General features: G+C 35.5%; 1 protein-coding gene across 1 annotated transcript in view; it reads left to right on the top strand.

Moving 5' to 3' along the window:
• The window catches only part of CRPPA (CDP-L-ribitol pyrophosphorylase A), a 670,733-nt gene that overhangs the window by 579,013 nt on the left and 75,964 nt on the right, over window positions 1-15,756 (top strand). Inside the window, exons 31-33 of the mRNA XM_045052438.1 lie at window positions 1,429-1,498; window positions 3,616-3,790; window positions 9,453-9,504. The gene's annotated coding sequence lies outside the window, so the exon portion shown is untranslated. The remainder of the gene's footprint in view (window positions 1-1,428; window positions 1,499-3,615; window positions 3,791-9,452; window positions 9,505-15,756) is intronic.

Genomic DNA, 15,756 nt, shown 5'->3' with positions numbered 1-15,756 from the left:
AATTAATTTAGTTATTGCATCACATATACTCTATTAAGATCTCAGTAGTGTATTTCACTAGATCTTTATTTAGGATTACAACTTATTTTCTTGAAAAAGTTTGCACAGAAACATAAAACAAAGCACTATAACATTATGTGTGATCTGTAAGCCTAAAAGTCTTTTCAGTAATTAGAAACATTTTTTTTCATTTTTGACTAAGTTGTTAGATTCTCTAGAGATAAGTAAATCAGCACACATTTCGCCCAAAGTCTGAAAAGGCAGTTCTTGGAAATAGCTAGAATCAACTTCTTTTAGTTACTTAAATGGAGCCCTGAGTGTGAGACTTTTCTACCGATGCGTTGTTCTGGAAATCAATGCCTATGTTTTCACTTAGATTCTATGGAGCTTATTCAACATTAATGCTCAGCCCTGACATTGTCTTAACAAGATGAGTTAAAGATAAAGAAAATATCAAAGTTTGCAAAAAATTCTTTGCTGTTTAAAGTATTTCTAACTCAATTTAACCTTCACCAATAGCTAAATGTTTTCTTTTTGTGATTGTTGGATCAGATAGAAGTTTTATCCAAACTATTTATCCTAATCAGCAGTTGGAGGAGAAGAATGTTAAATAAACGATCTTATTTTGATTCTTTCTTTGGATGTTTACCAGGCTGTTGACAAAACCCAGAGAATGTTTAATGACTTGGTGGGGAAACTTGAAACAGAAGTGGGAACTGCTCTCAAGGAGACTCATTTGCTATCTTTTTTTCAGCTCAACAAAAGGAAAATGATGACAGGCCACCTCTTGGTACCCAGTTTGAATTAGAAAATTCATCATGCTCCTTGTCCAGAGTTCAATTCTCTCACATTGAATTAAATAAACATTCTCAATGAAAGCCAGAAAGACACAGATAAAGTTCAGATGTCTTTAAAAAGAGATTTTACACAGGGGATCGAAGGGGATAGGCTCTCCAAAGTCTCACACATAGACTTATGCAAGGTTGCTTGTGTTGTGCCAAGAAATAAGGCGTGTGGCCTCAGCGCCTCATGATGACTGAAAGCTTGTGGTCACAAACTTAAGAGAGTTATCTCTTAGGAATGTGGTGATAAATAAGCCATTATAATATTAACCAAGGAAACAGTTTGTATGCACATCCATTAACGGAATTACTGGAGTTATTCAATTTTAAATCCTTATTAATCTTTTTATATCTTGGGTAATACCAATTCCCTAAAGTATGCTATTTAAAGCTAAGGGAAAAATGCATCCTCAAGGACCTATTGCCAGCAAAGAAGCTGTTTTCAACATCTGGGAATAAAAATCACCACCAAATATAGATCATTGGGTCAACTCGCTTTGGGAAATGGTGAAATTCAAAAACGTGAGTTACAACATTTGCATGAACTTGCTAGCTTCATGGTAACTAATTTAGAGTCTATTCCCAGATCTGTATGCTGACTGAGAAAGTACAGATGTGATTGGAGCATCATTATCCTAACTGCCAGCAGAATTCTGGTAAGGTATTGCTAGGCCAATCATTTGCCTCCCTGTCTTCTTGATTTAATTCATTATTCTTCGATCGATAGCAAAATACAACCAAAGAAACTTATTTATTATTTCCTATCTAATAACCTCACCCATTTCTACAAAGAACTGTAAATTTGTATTAAATTACTGCTCTCTGTTTAGAACAATTAAAGCCAACATAAAATTTCTCAGGACCTAGAATGGGGTGTCATCATTTTGATGCAGGTGTTACTCCAAAATTCTTAGTCAATCATTTGATAATGACACTTTAGTCTTATTTTTTTTATCAGCTGTCATTTAATCATTTTCTAATCTATATTTTGTTCTATTACTGAATGTTTCCTTTTACTTTCCATCTAAACTTCTCTGAAGAATGGTCAACTATCCTCATTTACCATTCACTCTTAACTTTCTATAGATTTTTCTTCACCTAGCAGCTCAGCTGACATTGTTCCCATTTGCAGTAACATCTTCCTCATTGTCTGTCCCAGTGGTAATCTGTTGCACTGAGCATATTATAGTATTCACTCCTTCTTCAAATGACATTTCTTGGAATGACTCTTGGATATCTGTATTCCTCACTCCCTTTTTCTTACCTTTCTCCTTTGGATACCTGTTTTCTTCCACCAACCTTAAATTTTGAAGTTCCCCAGGATTTTATTATCTTTTCACTAATTTCTCTACTATGTCCTTTCTCTGGTTGATAATTTTCATTCGCACACACACACACACACACACACACACACACACACATCAGCCAGAATTCCTCTGGTAAGGAACAGCAACAATCTTTTTATCCAGCTGCATCCTGCACATATCCATTTGGCTTTCACATAAATAACTCAAGCTCAACATGTGTAAAGTTGAACTTTCCCACTGACATTTCTACTCTCAGTGTTCACTAACTTTTATGGTTGTACCACCAGTTTTAGAAACAAGAGTTTCTAGTACTTGCACATTCTCTCCCCATCATCCTACTTCCAATCAATCTTATAGTCTTGACATTTTTATATCTGAAGTATTTATTCAATGTCTTCATTTCTCCCCCATCCCAACCACAACTTTCCTAGATTGACTTAAATCATATTTTTCTTAGATGGCTAAAACTGCCTCCAATATGGTTTTCTGCCTCCAATATATTTTTTTAATTCATCCCCTCTATTGTAGTCAGCATAATCTAAAACAAACAAAAGAAAAACCTGATCCTAATATACCCTATTTAATAGCCATTAATGTATCTGTGGAGCTTATGATCAAACAAGGTACAAGCACCTACATATATAGCATATTTAAGTACTTAAAATTTGGAGCCTGGTTTAATTTCTGTGTAAGAGAAAAACTAAAAATGATATTAAAGTGGCTTCTATAAGGGAGAGTTGTATTTCTTTCTCACATAAAAGAATTCTTAAGGTAGGAAAGATCCAGGCTGATACAGAAGTTTCACAATGTCCTCAAGGACCAAGCATCCTTTTTTTCTTTCCCTGCCATGTTTAGCACAAAATTGCCATTCTCAAGATCACTTTATGATTCAAGATGATTGCTGGAACCATACTACCTGTTCTAGGCAGCAGAAAGAGAAGATAGAAAGTGGAGAACAAAAAGCATCTCAAACAACTTCTAAGGATTTTTTTCTTCAATGTGACACACAATAGTAATAGGGGAAAAAATGAGTATTTTATAAGATGGGCTCCAAATAGAGAGTTATCCTTATTTTCTTATTTATTATTTTATATTATTTATATTCTATTATCTTATTATGTTTTATATTCTAGTCTCATATTCTAATCCCTAAATTCTTATTTATATTCTAGTCATGGAGTTTTGGATAGCAATCTTTTCTTGATTATTGATTACATTGCTCCTTAGAGGATGATTTTAAAGATTAAATTACATTTTGTATAAAATAACAGAGCAGTGCATGGTACATAGAAGGTACTAAATTAACCTTTTTTTTTTTTACTGTTAATGATACTTAAAGAGGAGAAAAGAACTGGAATAACTTAGCATGAAAGTTATTCTAAAAATGGTTTACCCTGGGCTATTTCAAAGATCTAATAATTTTGTAGCTGTTTGACCCTCTGTTGTTCTTTCTTCTCCTATGGAAGCTATACCCAAAGTCCTCCACAGGTCTTCCCAACTAGGAAAAGAAAAAAGGACAGAAGAGAGGCGTGAAAAGGAACAGTGGGCCATCAGGAGAGAAGTGAACAAGTAGTCAACTCTAAGGTTCATGAATAATGAACTACTGTGCTACCCCCTGAAGAAGTATAGGATAAAGTAAAGGTAATATAAAATCAAAGCAACCCAAATTCCCTGCTCACAGTTTACATTTTCAATAAGAGCTTTAAGGTCTCTTTTGTATAGTCTTCTAGAATTGGTGCATATTCTTAGCACTTGATATTTTGTCTTAATAGGATATAACATTCATCCTTTCTGCTATAAAGGGATATACATTAATAATTAATTAAATATTAACTAATAAAATGTCTAGATATCCTTAGTGAGCTAATATTTTGTGGCCATTTTGAACAAATAGAGCCTCCATTATAAATTTATTGTGAAGAATAGCATTGTGTAAAAGTTATGGTGAAAAAAATGAACTATATATAAAATGACTAATACTTTGCTGAGTGTATTTTGAAATCCTAGTAAGTAGTTGTTATTATATAATGATGATGAATCTGTGTCCTATTAGTATTTATCAGTTTGCTTTCTAGGAAAATATGTTTCAAAGAATATTTTTATAATAGGATATTGAGTGGAACTTTTTTAGTTGCTCTGGATTTTGTCACTAGCATGGAAAATTAGGGACAAATTGCTTGTCCTGGCATACTCTAAAATGAACCAGATGTCTCAGAAAAAGCCTACTGCAGTATTTATGGGTAAAGGGATTCACTGTCTCCAGCTTTCAGATGACAGGGTAGAGATAGATAGATAGATAGATAGATAGATAGATAGATAGATAGATAGATAACATAGAATGATAAAATAAAATGTAAAGTTTAATAGTGAATATAAACAGATGGGAGTTTTCTTTTGATAGTCTTTAAAATTTTCAGGACGTTTGAAATTAAATCTAAATCAAAAGTCACCAAAAAAACTTAAAAAAAGAAAAGCATTACAATTTTAGGGGATCATATCTCTTTACACTCTCCTTAGGGGGATAATCAAATTAGCTCCACTACCAAATTAGCTCTGCTACCCCCAAACATCTTTCATCGCTGCCTCCCCCACAAGTCTTTATAAACAGAAAGAGGAAAGAACCAATGAAATAATGATTCGTTGGGTCAGTGGGGAATTTTCAACAGTTCCTTCCTCTAGCTAGGGTGTAGGAGGTGAATAACATAGCCCCTGCCTCCACTTTTGTGAGGAGACTACTATTCCATTTACCAGTTAGATATCTGTTTTTGGAGGAGTTCAGCCAATATGAAGGCTGTGCTTTTTAGTTGGGGGAAAAGGAACTTGAGAATGAAAATAAATGAGAGAGACAGAGAGAGAGAGAGAGAGAGAGAGAGAGAGAGAAGGAGAGGGAGAGGGAGAGAGAGAATGAGGGACAGAAGGGGGCAGAGAAAGGGGGAGAGAAGGAAAAGGAAAGCAGCTCACACACTTAGCATGACTTTTCTAAATTAAATGGACATCAAAGAAGACAGCCAGTCTTACACAGTCTTGCCAGGACCACCATTCCTTCAAATTCTGATTCCCTCATGAGACTTACAGATAAATTCTGTCCAAATCCTGCTGAACTCTTGTACTTTCCATGACCTCAGAGATACACTTCAAATTATCTTCCAATACTCCTTTTTTTTTTACATATTGTATGATTTTATTGATATAAAGCTAAAAAATGGACTACTTATTTATGATTGAAGGTTTTTTTTAATGATTTATTGTCAAATTGGTTTCCATGCAACACCCAGTGCTCATCCCAACAGGTGCCCTCCTCAGTGCCCATCACCCACTTTCCCTTCTCCCCCCAACCCCTATCAACCCTGTTTTTCTCAATATTTAAGAGTGTCTTATGGTTTGCCTCCTTCCCTCTCTGTAACTCTTTTTTCCCCCCTTCTCCAGGGGGGACCCTGGTCTTCTGTTAAGTTTCTTAGAATCCACATAGGAGTGAAAACATACGGTATCTGTCTTTCTCTGCATGACTTATTTCACTTAGCATAACACTCTCCAGTTCCATCCACATCGCTACAAATGGCCAGATTTCATTCTTTCTTATTGCCAAATAGTATTCCATTGTATATATAAACCACATCTTCTTTATCCATTTGTCAGTTGATGGACATTTAGGGTCTTTCCATAATTTGGCTATTGTTGAAACTGCTGCTATAAACATTGGGGTGTAAGTGCCCCTATGCATCAGCACTCCTGTATCCCTTGGGTAAAATCCTAGCAGTGCTACTGCTGGGTCATAGGGTAGATCTACTTTTAATTTTTTGAGGAACCTCCACACAATTTTCCAGAGCGGCTGCACCAGTTTGCATTCCCACCAACAGTGCAAGAGAGTTCCCGTTTCTCCACATCCTCTCCAGCATCTATAGTCTCCTGATTTGTTCATTTTAGTCACTCTGACTGGCATGAGGTGGAATCTCAGTGTGGTTTTGATCTGTATTTCCCTGATGAGGAGTGACGTTGAGCATCTCCTATCAGCCTCTGCTACTGGTAGTATGGACTATCACCAGCAGCCAGTCCTCCTAGGCGTAGTGTGTGGTGATAGCTGGGAATAGCAGCTCTTCCTTAAACAAGGCTTTTACTTAAACACCTTCCTTAAACATCTTCCTGTGTTTCCTTAAACTTTTCCTTAAACTTTTTCCTTAAACACCTTCCTGTCTGGAGAAGGTGTCTCTGCCCATATTGTGTACATACTCTTTGTCTCCTGATAGAAATCATTTCCAGAGCAATCCAAAAGTCTCACTTAATTTCCGTTAAGTTTTCTTTTAAACATTATAAAGTGGGAACAAGCCAGTCTGACTGTAATCTAATATGACAAAGAAGTAACTTCACATTACCCTTTGAGGAACTGAATTCATAATTTATGGAGTTGAGACTTTAGGTCCTTAGGTTTTTATGATTATATCCTAATGTTTTTGCTTTAGAATGAGATAAAATATTCATTTCACTATTAATATTCTCTAAACATTTTTATTCTCATGCTCAAAAACATGTTATGCCTTCCACTTGACTATAATATCCAGGGCCCTGAGCTTGCATTAAAGGCTCTTTGTAATCCAAGCCAATCGTTCTTGCCTAATATTTCACTATTCCTCACATGAATTATCTATCCTAACCCCTAGCCTGTGATTTCCTTCTTCATACTGTCTCTGGTATTTGTCTTCTCCTTTACATTCCCGCAGCTAACACTCTAGTCTATTTCATTATAAACTTACATCTGGATTATTACAGCAGCCTACTTAGGTAGTCTTGTCAACGCCATTTTCAAACTATGCTGCAGGCTGCTACTGGGTAACTCTTCCTAAAACATGACTTTTACCATGTGCCCTGTTCAAAACTCACCAATGACTCCTAATTTTCAAGAATAGAATCATCATTTTAAGATTTTTCCATGCCTGACTCCGTAGCAACTTGTAACTTTATCTGCTTTCCAAGTAGACTCCCTATCTAGTTGTTTTTGTTTCCTCTTTCCTTTGCAGTGTACCTGACACCTTCCCCCACTGCTTTGTACCCTTCCCCAACTTACCTAGGCCTTCATTTTTACCTATAAAATACTCCTCATTTTTCCAGCCCATTTTTTCACCTCTTTCTTTAAGTAGATTTCAATAGAATACATATTCAACCAGTAGCTTCCATCTATGACATTTGTTAAATTTTATTGTTTTTCTGGTCATTTGGAAGGCAGTACTTGTAAAAGGAACATGGCCTTTGGAATAACAAGATTGCACATTTGGGTTCCATGTCCACCACCTTACTACTACCTGTGAAACTTGGCATACTACCTCACCTTTCTGAGGTTCATTTACCTCATATGTAAAAATAAATTAGTACATTTATATACAGGTTAAGTGTGTGATTTTGTGTTTCCAATAAAGTGTAGTCTTATAGAAAGCAGAATTGTACATCTTATAGTCTGTATCACACAATGTAGAACTAGTCATGGCAGGTGCCCACAACCAGTCATCTAGGACTGTCATCTTCCAACTTGGATCTGTGACCCCAGCGGGTACACAAGGATTTTCCCAGAAATACATGGACATGAATAGCTTAAAAAACCTGGGGCATGGGGCGCCTGGGTGGCGCAGTTGGTTAAGCGTCCGACTTCAGCCAGGTCAGGATCTCGCGGTCCGTGAGTTCGAGCCCCGCGTCGGGCTCTGGGCTGATGGCTCAGAGCCTGGAGCCTGTTTCCGATTCTGTGTCTCCCTCTCTCTGCCCCTCCCCCGTTCATGCTCTGTCTCTCTCTGTCCCCAAAAAATAAATAAACGTTGAAAAAAAAAACCTGGGGCAAACTTCTAGATCTTTAACTTCCATCTATGTTCTTTCTTGAAGAGTCAGCTACCTAAGAAAGTGCCTATAGCCAAGGAATTAATAGCTATTTTTCTGCTTTATAAAGAAAGTTTGAGTCTTTCTTTCATTCATAACCCGTAGTATTCCCACATTTAGAGAGCTGGAAAAAGGTACAATTTAAAATATTCTAAATACAGGTATTTTGACACTAATGAAAAGGAATGACACTACTGTTTGACATACTTTTTTTTTTAACACATCAGATAGCTTCAGATTCTTTGCAAGAAGTAAAATGGAGTAGACTGTAATCAACTATGGATCATCAAAAATAACTTTTAATGATAAATCACCATGTTATTTTTGGTATGTAACTCAGAGTTTACAAGGAATTGTATGACATGATGAAAATAAAACTCCCTCCATCCCATTTTTCTTATTTATGAGTACATGGTTCCTCAGGGCCTAGATCTATAAAAATGAAAAGTGGGTAGCTAATAGGTGTTGAAACGTATCTTATTCTAGCAATAAAATATATTCATCTTAGGATATAAGGACGCACTAGCTAAAAGAAAAGAAAAGAAAAGAAAAAGTCCTTAGCCATAAGAAATGCATTTCATAAAAACCTTCACTTTAAAATTTAATAATTACCTAACAATATGTGTAATATATGCTGGTAGGGTTGATATTTAAATTAATAGCAATAATCACAATAATATGTAGAATAAAACACTTTTTGAAATATTGGACATCATATCCCAGGAAATAAAGAAAAGCAACCTGTGATTTCAATGCCTATTATTGTGGCAGAGAGGCATAATACAGAAGCTAATAAAATAATTTAAGGCTAAAAATATAGAACATTATGACAAAGTAGTCCTTGGTGGAAATTAAGTTTAAAAAAGGAACTAGTACGTACATTTTAAAAACAGATTATAGAGGACATTAAATTGCTGTGACATTTATTAAGGTATTAAACGTTTAAAATAGTGCAAGATTGTCTTACTGTCAATTTTTGTAATATACTAGATATCTTCATGTTTTACAGAAAGTATTTCAACATCTGATAACATATTTAAATGTTAACTTAAAAGTGTGCAAATATATATGTGGGTGTATACATATATGTATATATACATACATAATACATATATATATATACTTTCACAAAATTACTTTAGAAGGTATTAAAGCGAAGATGGTTAAGCAGCACCATTTAATCAAACATTTTTTTCACATATTAATCCTTGCAATTAAATGAGAATCTAGTAATACTAAAAGAATACACAAAATAAGACAACAACCTGGTTGTTTTTTTTGTTTTTTTTTTTTTTTTGGTGAGCCATACAATTAATCTTTCAAAATAGAAATTATCGCTAAAAACTAAAGAAAACAATTATGCTTCCCAGGGAAATCAAGATGAGACTTATTTTCCTACCATAAATAATCAGGACAATGCCAAAATATTTGAAACTTTTTTTTTCAGATATTGGACAACCATCATCATTCCAGGACTATTATCCTGATATTCAGAGAAGGTAAACAAAAGTGGTGAGCTAGGTTATGTTTGTGGCTTTCTCTTTAGAGGCTTTCTAACCCATGGGGCAGGGAGGGAAATCCCAACTATAGAATGGCATTCTATATAAAGAGGCAGAGATCACGGGGCACCTGGGTGGCTCAGTTGGTTGAGCATCTGGATAGGCTCAGGTCATGATCTTTCAGTTCAGCTCGTGAGTTTGAACACCACATGGGGCTCTGTGCTGACAGCTCAGAGTCTGCAGCCTGCTTTGGATTCTGTGTCTTCCTCCCTCTCTGGCCCTCTCCTGCTTGCTCTCTCTCTCTCTCTTTCTCTTTCTGTCTCTCTCAAAAATAAACATTAAAAACATTAAAAAAATAAAGAGGCAAAGATCAAATTTCAGGGAGGTAAAGGCAGCTGGAGGCTGAGGAGCAGAGTATAAGAAAAGAAGAAGGTATACAGGGAAAGAGTTCCAAAAGTCTATATAGAATACCCTGGGATCTGTTGCTGAATTCTAAGTTCCACATGCATAGAAAAATATCCACTTGTCCAAGAAAAGAAACACCAGAGATATATAACTAAAAATATGTAGAGTTTGCACAGTTCTGGAATACTTTTGTGTTTTAGCCAGCCAGAATAGAGAGATTACGTTGAACACTCAGGACAATCAGGAGAGATGGCCAGAGATAATAGGAAAAAAAACTTTTTTTTCTAGAGTAAAACTACCATGGACTTGCTAATAAAACTTAAAAGGCAAGCCTCAAAATAAATAACTTAACTATATGGCAGACCAAAGTCCAACAGCCTTTGAAAGAATTTTTAAAGAACTCTGCTACTCAACAATATAAAATTAACAAATGTCCAACACCCAATAAAAACGAGTAGACATATGAAGAAACAGGAAAATGTTACCTATAACCAGTAATATAATAATAATTATTATTGATTTTACCATTAATAACCATCAATTTAATTCAGCACATTCACAAATTCACCTTCATAGACCATACAATTGAACACCAATTTATAGCAAAACTTATAGAATTTCCTCATTACTTCTATATTTATTATTGAGAAATTTTCTGAATAGAAGAGGTACTCTTTCACCCCCATATATTTACTTTTTTAATTTTTTATTTATGTTAGTATAAATATATAAATATTATATTTTATGGATTAAAATTCAATACTATAATTATTTAATTTTTTTCTTAAATTTTTTCTTCTTGGTCATTGAACACAACGTCAGGTTTGCTCCTGTGTATTTTTTATCTTTTTAAAAAGCCAAAATAATTTTGAAAAAGAGCAAATGTGAGGACTTATTTTATATGACTTCAAATATAAATATATGTATAAATCAAGGGAGAAAAAAATAGAGTGCCCCAAATGAACACACACGCATATATGGTTAATCATCGTTAACAAATATGCCAAGATAGGTGGGAAAATATTTTCTTTCCAACAAATGGTGCTGGTACAACTAGATATCCATTTGAAAAAATATATGCCTCAACCCTTACTTGACATTATTCATGCAAAATTAATTTCAGATGGATCCTAGACATATTGTAGAACTTAAAACTACAAAAGTTTTAGAAAAATGAGATAGGAAAAAATCTCTGTACATCAAGTAGAAAAAGGTCAAAAAGTATGAATCATAAAAGGAAAAAAATCAATAACTGGACTTCATTGAAATTAAAAATTTATGCCTTACAAAAGACACGTTTAAGAAAGACAAAGACCTGGAGAAAATATTTCCAATGCACATTTCTGATAGAAGACTGGTTTCTAGAATTTATAATAATTCCTACAACTTAGGGGTGCATAAGTGGCTCAGTTGGTTAAACATCTGGCTTGGGCTCAGGTCATATCTCACAGTCGTGGGTTTGAACCCCGCATTGGGCTCTGTGCTGACAGCTCAGAGCCTAGAACCTGCTTCAGATTCTGTGTCTCCCTCTCTCTGCCCCTCCCCCGGCTTGTGCCCTGTTTATTTCTCTGTCTCAAAAATAAATAAGCATTAAAAATGGTTTTAATAATTCCTACAAGAAAACAACTTCATTTAAATGAATAAAATAAGATAAACAACTTCATTTAAATGAATAAAATAAGATAAATAACTTTATTTAAATGAATAAAATATTTGATAAGCTTTTCATAAGAGAAGCTATATGGAAGACCAAGAAGCCCATGACAACTTGCTCAAAATCAGGAGTCCTATAAAGCCACCATAAGATATTACTGCACATCAGCTAGAAAGGCTACAATTAAAATGACTGTCAGGAATTCTGCTTCTGTCCAGGAAGGATTAACTGCTACAACCATTGCCTTCTGAATGTAAACATCTAACTGGACAAAATATTTGCAACAACTCTTTCCAGACATTGAACAACAAAGGCAGAGTCCTGGGATCACAGAGAGAAGGGAAACAAACAAGGTCAGCCCTATAAATGCTCCAGTGTGCTTCCTGGAAGCAGTTTCCAGGCCGCAGGGTAGGAGGATGAGCCCAAAGGAAGCCTGGTAGCCTCATGGATTTGTGGATTTAAAAAGATAGAAATTAGAGTTTGAGGAGGCCAAGGTCTCTGGAAACTTGTGAACTGTGGGAACTGTGAAAAGGGAGAGCCTTTTCTTTAGAAAGATTGTACAAGCCGCTCTAAAACTTATATGACGATTCAAAGGACATAGAGTACGCTAGTCAATTTTGAACTAGGTGTAAAGCTCAAGTTAACATATTACCAGAATTCAAGAATTTAATAAAGCTATAATAATCAAGACATTGTAATATTGGTGTTAAGGATATCCAAATAGGTCAGTGAAACAGAATAGGGAGTCTAGACATGCTTGTATGACCAATAAATGTTTGTCAGACTGTGAAAATAAGACAATGGGTGAAGGACAGACTTTTCAACAATGGATGGTGGAACAACTGAATATCCATGCAGAAAAAAATAGACAAACCTGAACCCTCAAGTCAACCTTCAGAACGATTAGAGACCTAAATTTAAGACCTAAAACTATACATCTGCTAAAAGAAAACATAGTAGAAAATCATGACCTTGGGTTAAAAAAAGATGTCTTAGGGTATATAAAGCTAATACATAAAAAAGATCACCCCATGAACATCAAATTAAAAACTTTTATTTTTAGAAGAAAACTATTTTTAAAAAAGGAAGAAGCAAGCCACAAGCTGGGAAAAATACTTACAAAACAATGATCTGATAATGTTTTAAGTTATTATTAATTTGCTATTAAGAGAGAGAGAGAGAACTTGCGCAGGGGAGAGGCAGAGAGAGAGGGAGACGGAGAATCCCCACCAGGCTCTGTACTGTCAGCCCAGAGCCTGATGTGGGGCTCAAAGTCACTAACCATGTGATCATGACGAGCCAAAATCAAGAGTCTGATGCTTTGCCAACTGAGCCACCCAGGCTCCCCTGACAAATGTCTTGAAGTTAGAATAGATAAATAACATAATAACTCAATGAGACAAAACACTAATAATGGGCTGAGGATTTGACCAGTTTACTGAAGAAGACATAAAATTAACAAGCCCAAGAAATGATACTGAACATCACGTCATTAGGGAAATGAAAATTAAAATCACAATGAAATACTATCAGCCATCCACTCTATTAGTGTCATATCTACAAAATCTTTGGTTAACCCTTTTCTTCTATGTATTCTTCTCATAGTTCTATAGTTTTGGGTCCACATTCAGGTCTATGATCCATTTAGTGTTAATTCATATATATGAGGCAAGGTATGGAACAACATCTACATTTTGCATAATGATAGCCCATTGTTCCAGCACCATTTGTGTTTGCTTTTTACATTGAATTCTCATTGCACGTTTGCCAACATCAATTGTTCTTATATGTGTGGTTCTATTTTTGCAGTCTTTATTGTATTTAATTAATCGATTTGTTTATTTGATGCCAGTGCCATACTGTCTTGATCAGTATAACTTTCATAAGTCTTGAAATCAAGTGTTAATCTTCCAACTATTTCATTGTTTTTAAAAGTTGTGTTGACTATTCTGTGTCATTTCTTTTTTTTTTTTTTTAATTTTTTTTTTCAACGTTTATTTATTTTTGGGACAGAGAGAGACAGAGCGTGAACGGGGGAGGGGCAGAGAGAGAGGGAGACACAGAATCGGAAACAGGCTCCAGGCTCCGAGCCATCAGCCCAGAGCCTGACGCGGGGCTCGAACTCACGGACCGCAAGATCGTGACCTGGCTGAAGTCGGACGCTTAACCGACTGCGCCACCCAGGCGCCCCTATTCTGTGTCATTTCTGTATAAAGTTTGTAATCAGTTTGACACTTTCTACAAAAAAAGCCTCCTGAGATTTTGGTTGTAATTTTTTTGAATATATAAATTAATGCGAAAAGAATTTACATATTTAAAATATGAGTTCTCCAACCCCTGTTCAATGTATATCTCTTATTTTATTTAGGTGTATTCTTTGATTTATTCCAGTAATGTTTTATAGTTTTTGTATAGGTATAGTACAACTGATTTATCCTTTATTTTTTATTTCCTCTTGGTGTGTATGAGGCATCATCAATCTAAACATCCTTACTAAATTTTGTTGGGGTTAATCCTGTTTTGGTGGGGGGCAACAACTATAAGGAATGTGATCACTTTTTCAGATAAAACATTAAAAAAGAATATCACTCTTCTTGCTCAAATAAAAAAAGAAAAAAACTTGAGAAAAGGTTTTAATTGACTTGGCTGGTTTACCTACGTGAATCTGACTTTGTCTGTCACGAGTGCTTTGTCAGTAAAACAGAAGATAACTTCATAATACTGGCTCAAACAAGTGGAAAATTATTTTTCCTCCATTATCAAAACTAAGGGAAACAGCCTATAGCCAGGAAAGTGGCTCAAAACCCAAGCTCTTTCCATTTTTCTGGTCCAGTATCTTTGATGTTGGCTTAGGTGTTCATGCTAATTGCATTGTGGTTACAGAAGGGGCGCTGCATCTCAGGTACTACATCTGAATTTAGGCTGGTAAGAGAACAAACTGGCAAAAGGACAAGCCAACTGTTTCTGCTTATTCTTATGGGGGAAGCAAAATCTATCCCCAAGTACTATTCAGCAAACTTGTACCTCATTGGCCAGAAAGCACCACATGGCCACTCTTAGCCACATGGGATTCTGGGAAATTGATAATTTTATCTTTCCAACCTCTTTGATAAAATTGGGAAGAGGAGAAATGGATTATATTCAAGTATTTGGGAAATCAAGCTCTAATGTCTGCCACACTGACAAATACTATGTGTGGCAGATAGAAATGTGTTTTTAACCCAGCCTCGGTTATGAGCCTGTCTCTGAAGGTAGGGGAGGACACACTCGATTTTTACAAGAGAAATTCAGGGCATGACTAGGTTGACAGAGATGATGTTTATCAATCACACACAGAGTGAAGGCAAATCTCTGCAATTTCTCTCTTGGGATAATGCAATTGGATTGAATTCTCAGCAGCATTCTCCTTTATTTAAATTGGATTAGCAACAGAGTTTATATTAACACATATTATCCACTCCTAAGAGCTACAAAGATTTCTCTAGAGAGGAAATATTGTACATGAAACAAAAAATAAGAGCATGGGTCTGAAGTCAGAGTCCTGTGTTCAAATCCTAGAATATTATCTAGATTTGTCATAGTCCATAAATAACCCAACGCTTGGAAGCTCAATTTCCACATCTATAAAATGGAGATAACTACACTGAATGGCCATAGTACTGGGGGAAGATTAAAGGAGATAACTTACATCCAGCGTCTAGTTTCTACCTGGCACTTAAAAATGTCCGTTTCTTTGCTATGACTTCTTTCTTCTACTTTTCCCTTTTATTTCTTCTGACTAGATTTAAAGCATCTCTGAAGCTCCTATTTGTTCTATTCCCCAAAGGACTCCTTAAATGCCACAAGACATCCAAATTTTCAGAAGTTTGCATAACATTTTTGAAAGAGCCATGGAAACATATATGTCTGGCCAAATGACCCTAACTTTCCCAGGTCTAACCAAACGATAGTGTTGTGAAGCCTTGTCATCCTGGCTGTGTTCAGGATACAAACTTCCCTCATGATGCTGAGACTGATTTGCACACAGTAGAGGTCAACTCTGTCATATTTCTTTAGGAAAGCCTCCCCTGTTTTTCTAGTCAATTCATACATTTTTAGTATGACCCCACATTAACATGTATGTCTCTGTTCCAGTGCTCACAGAAATTCTAATCTTGTGTCTGCCTCTGTGTGGCCGTTTTTAAATTTAGATT

This window comes from Felis catus, chromosome A2 (assembly GCF_018350175.1).
Source record: "Felis catus isolate Fca126 chromosome A2, F.catus_Fca126_mat1.0, whole genome shotgun sequence".
Taxonomy (NCBI): Eukaryota; Metazoa; Chordata; class Mammalia; order Carnivora; family Felidae; genus Felis; species Felis catus.
The sequence above is the reverse complement of the archived record's forward strand: the minus strand, read 5'-3'. Positions and strand labels throughout refer to the sequence as shown.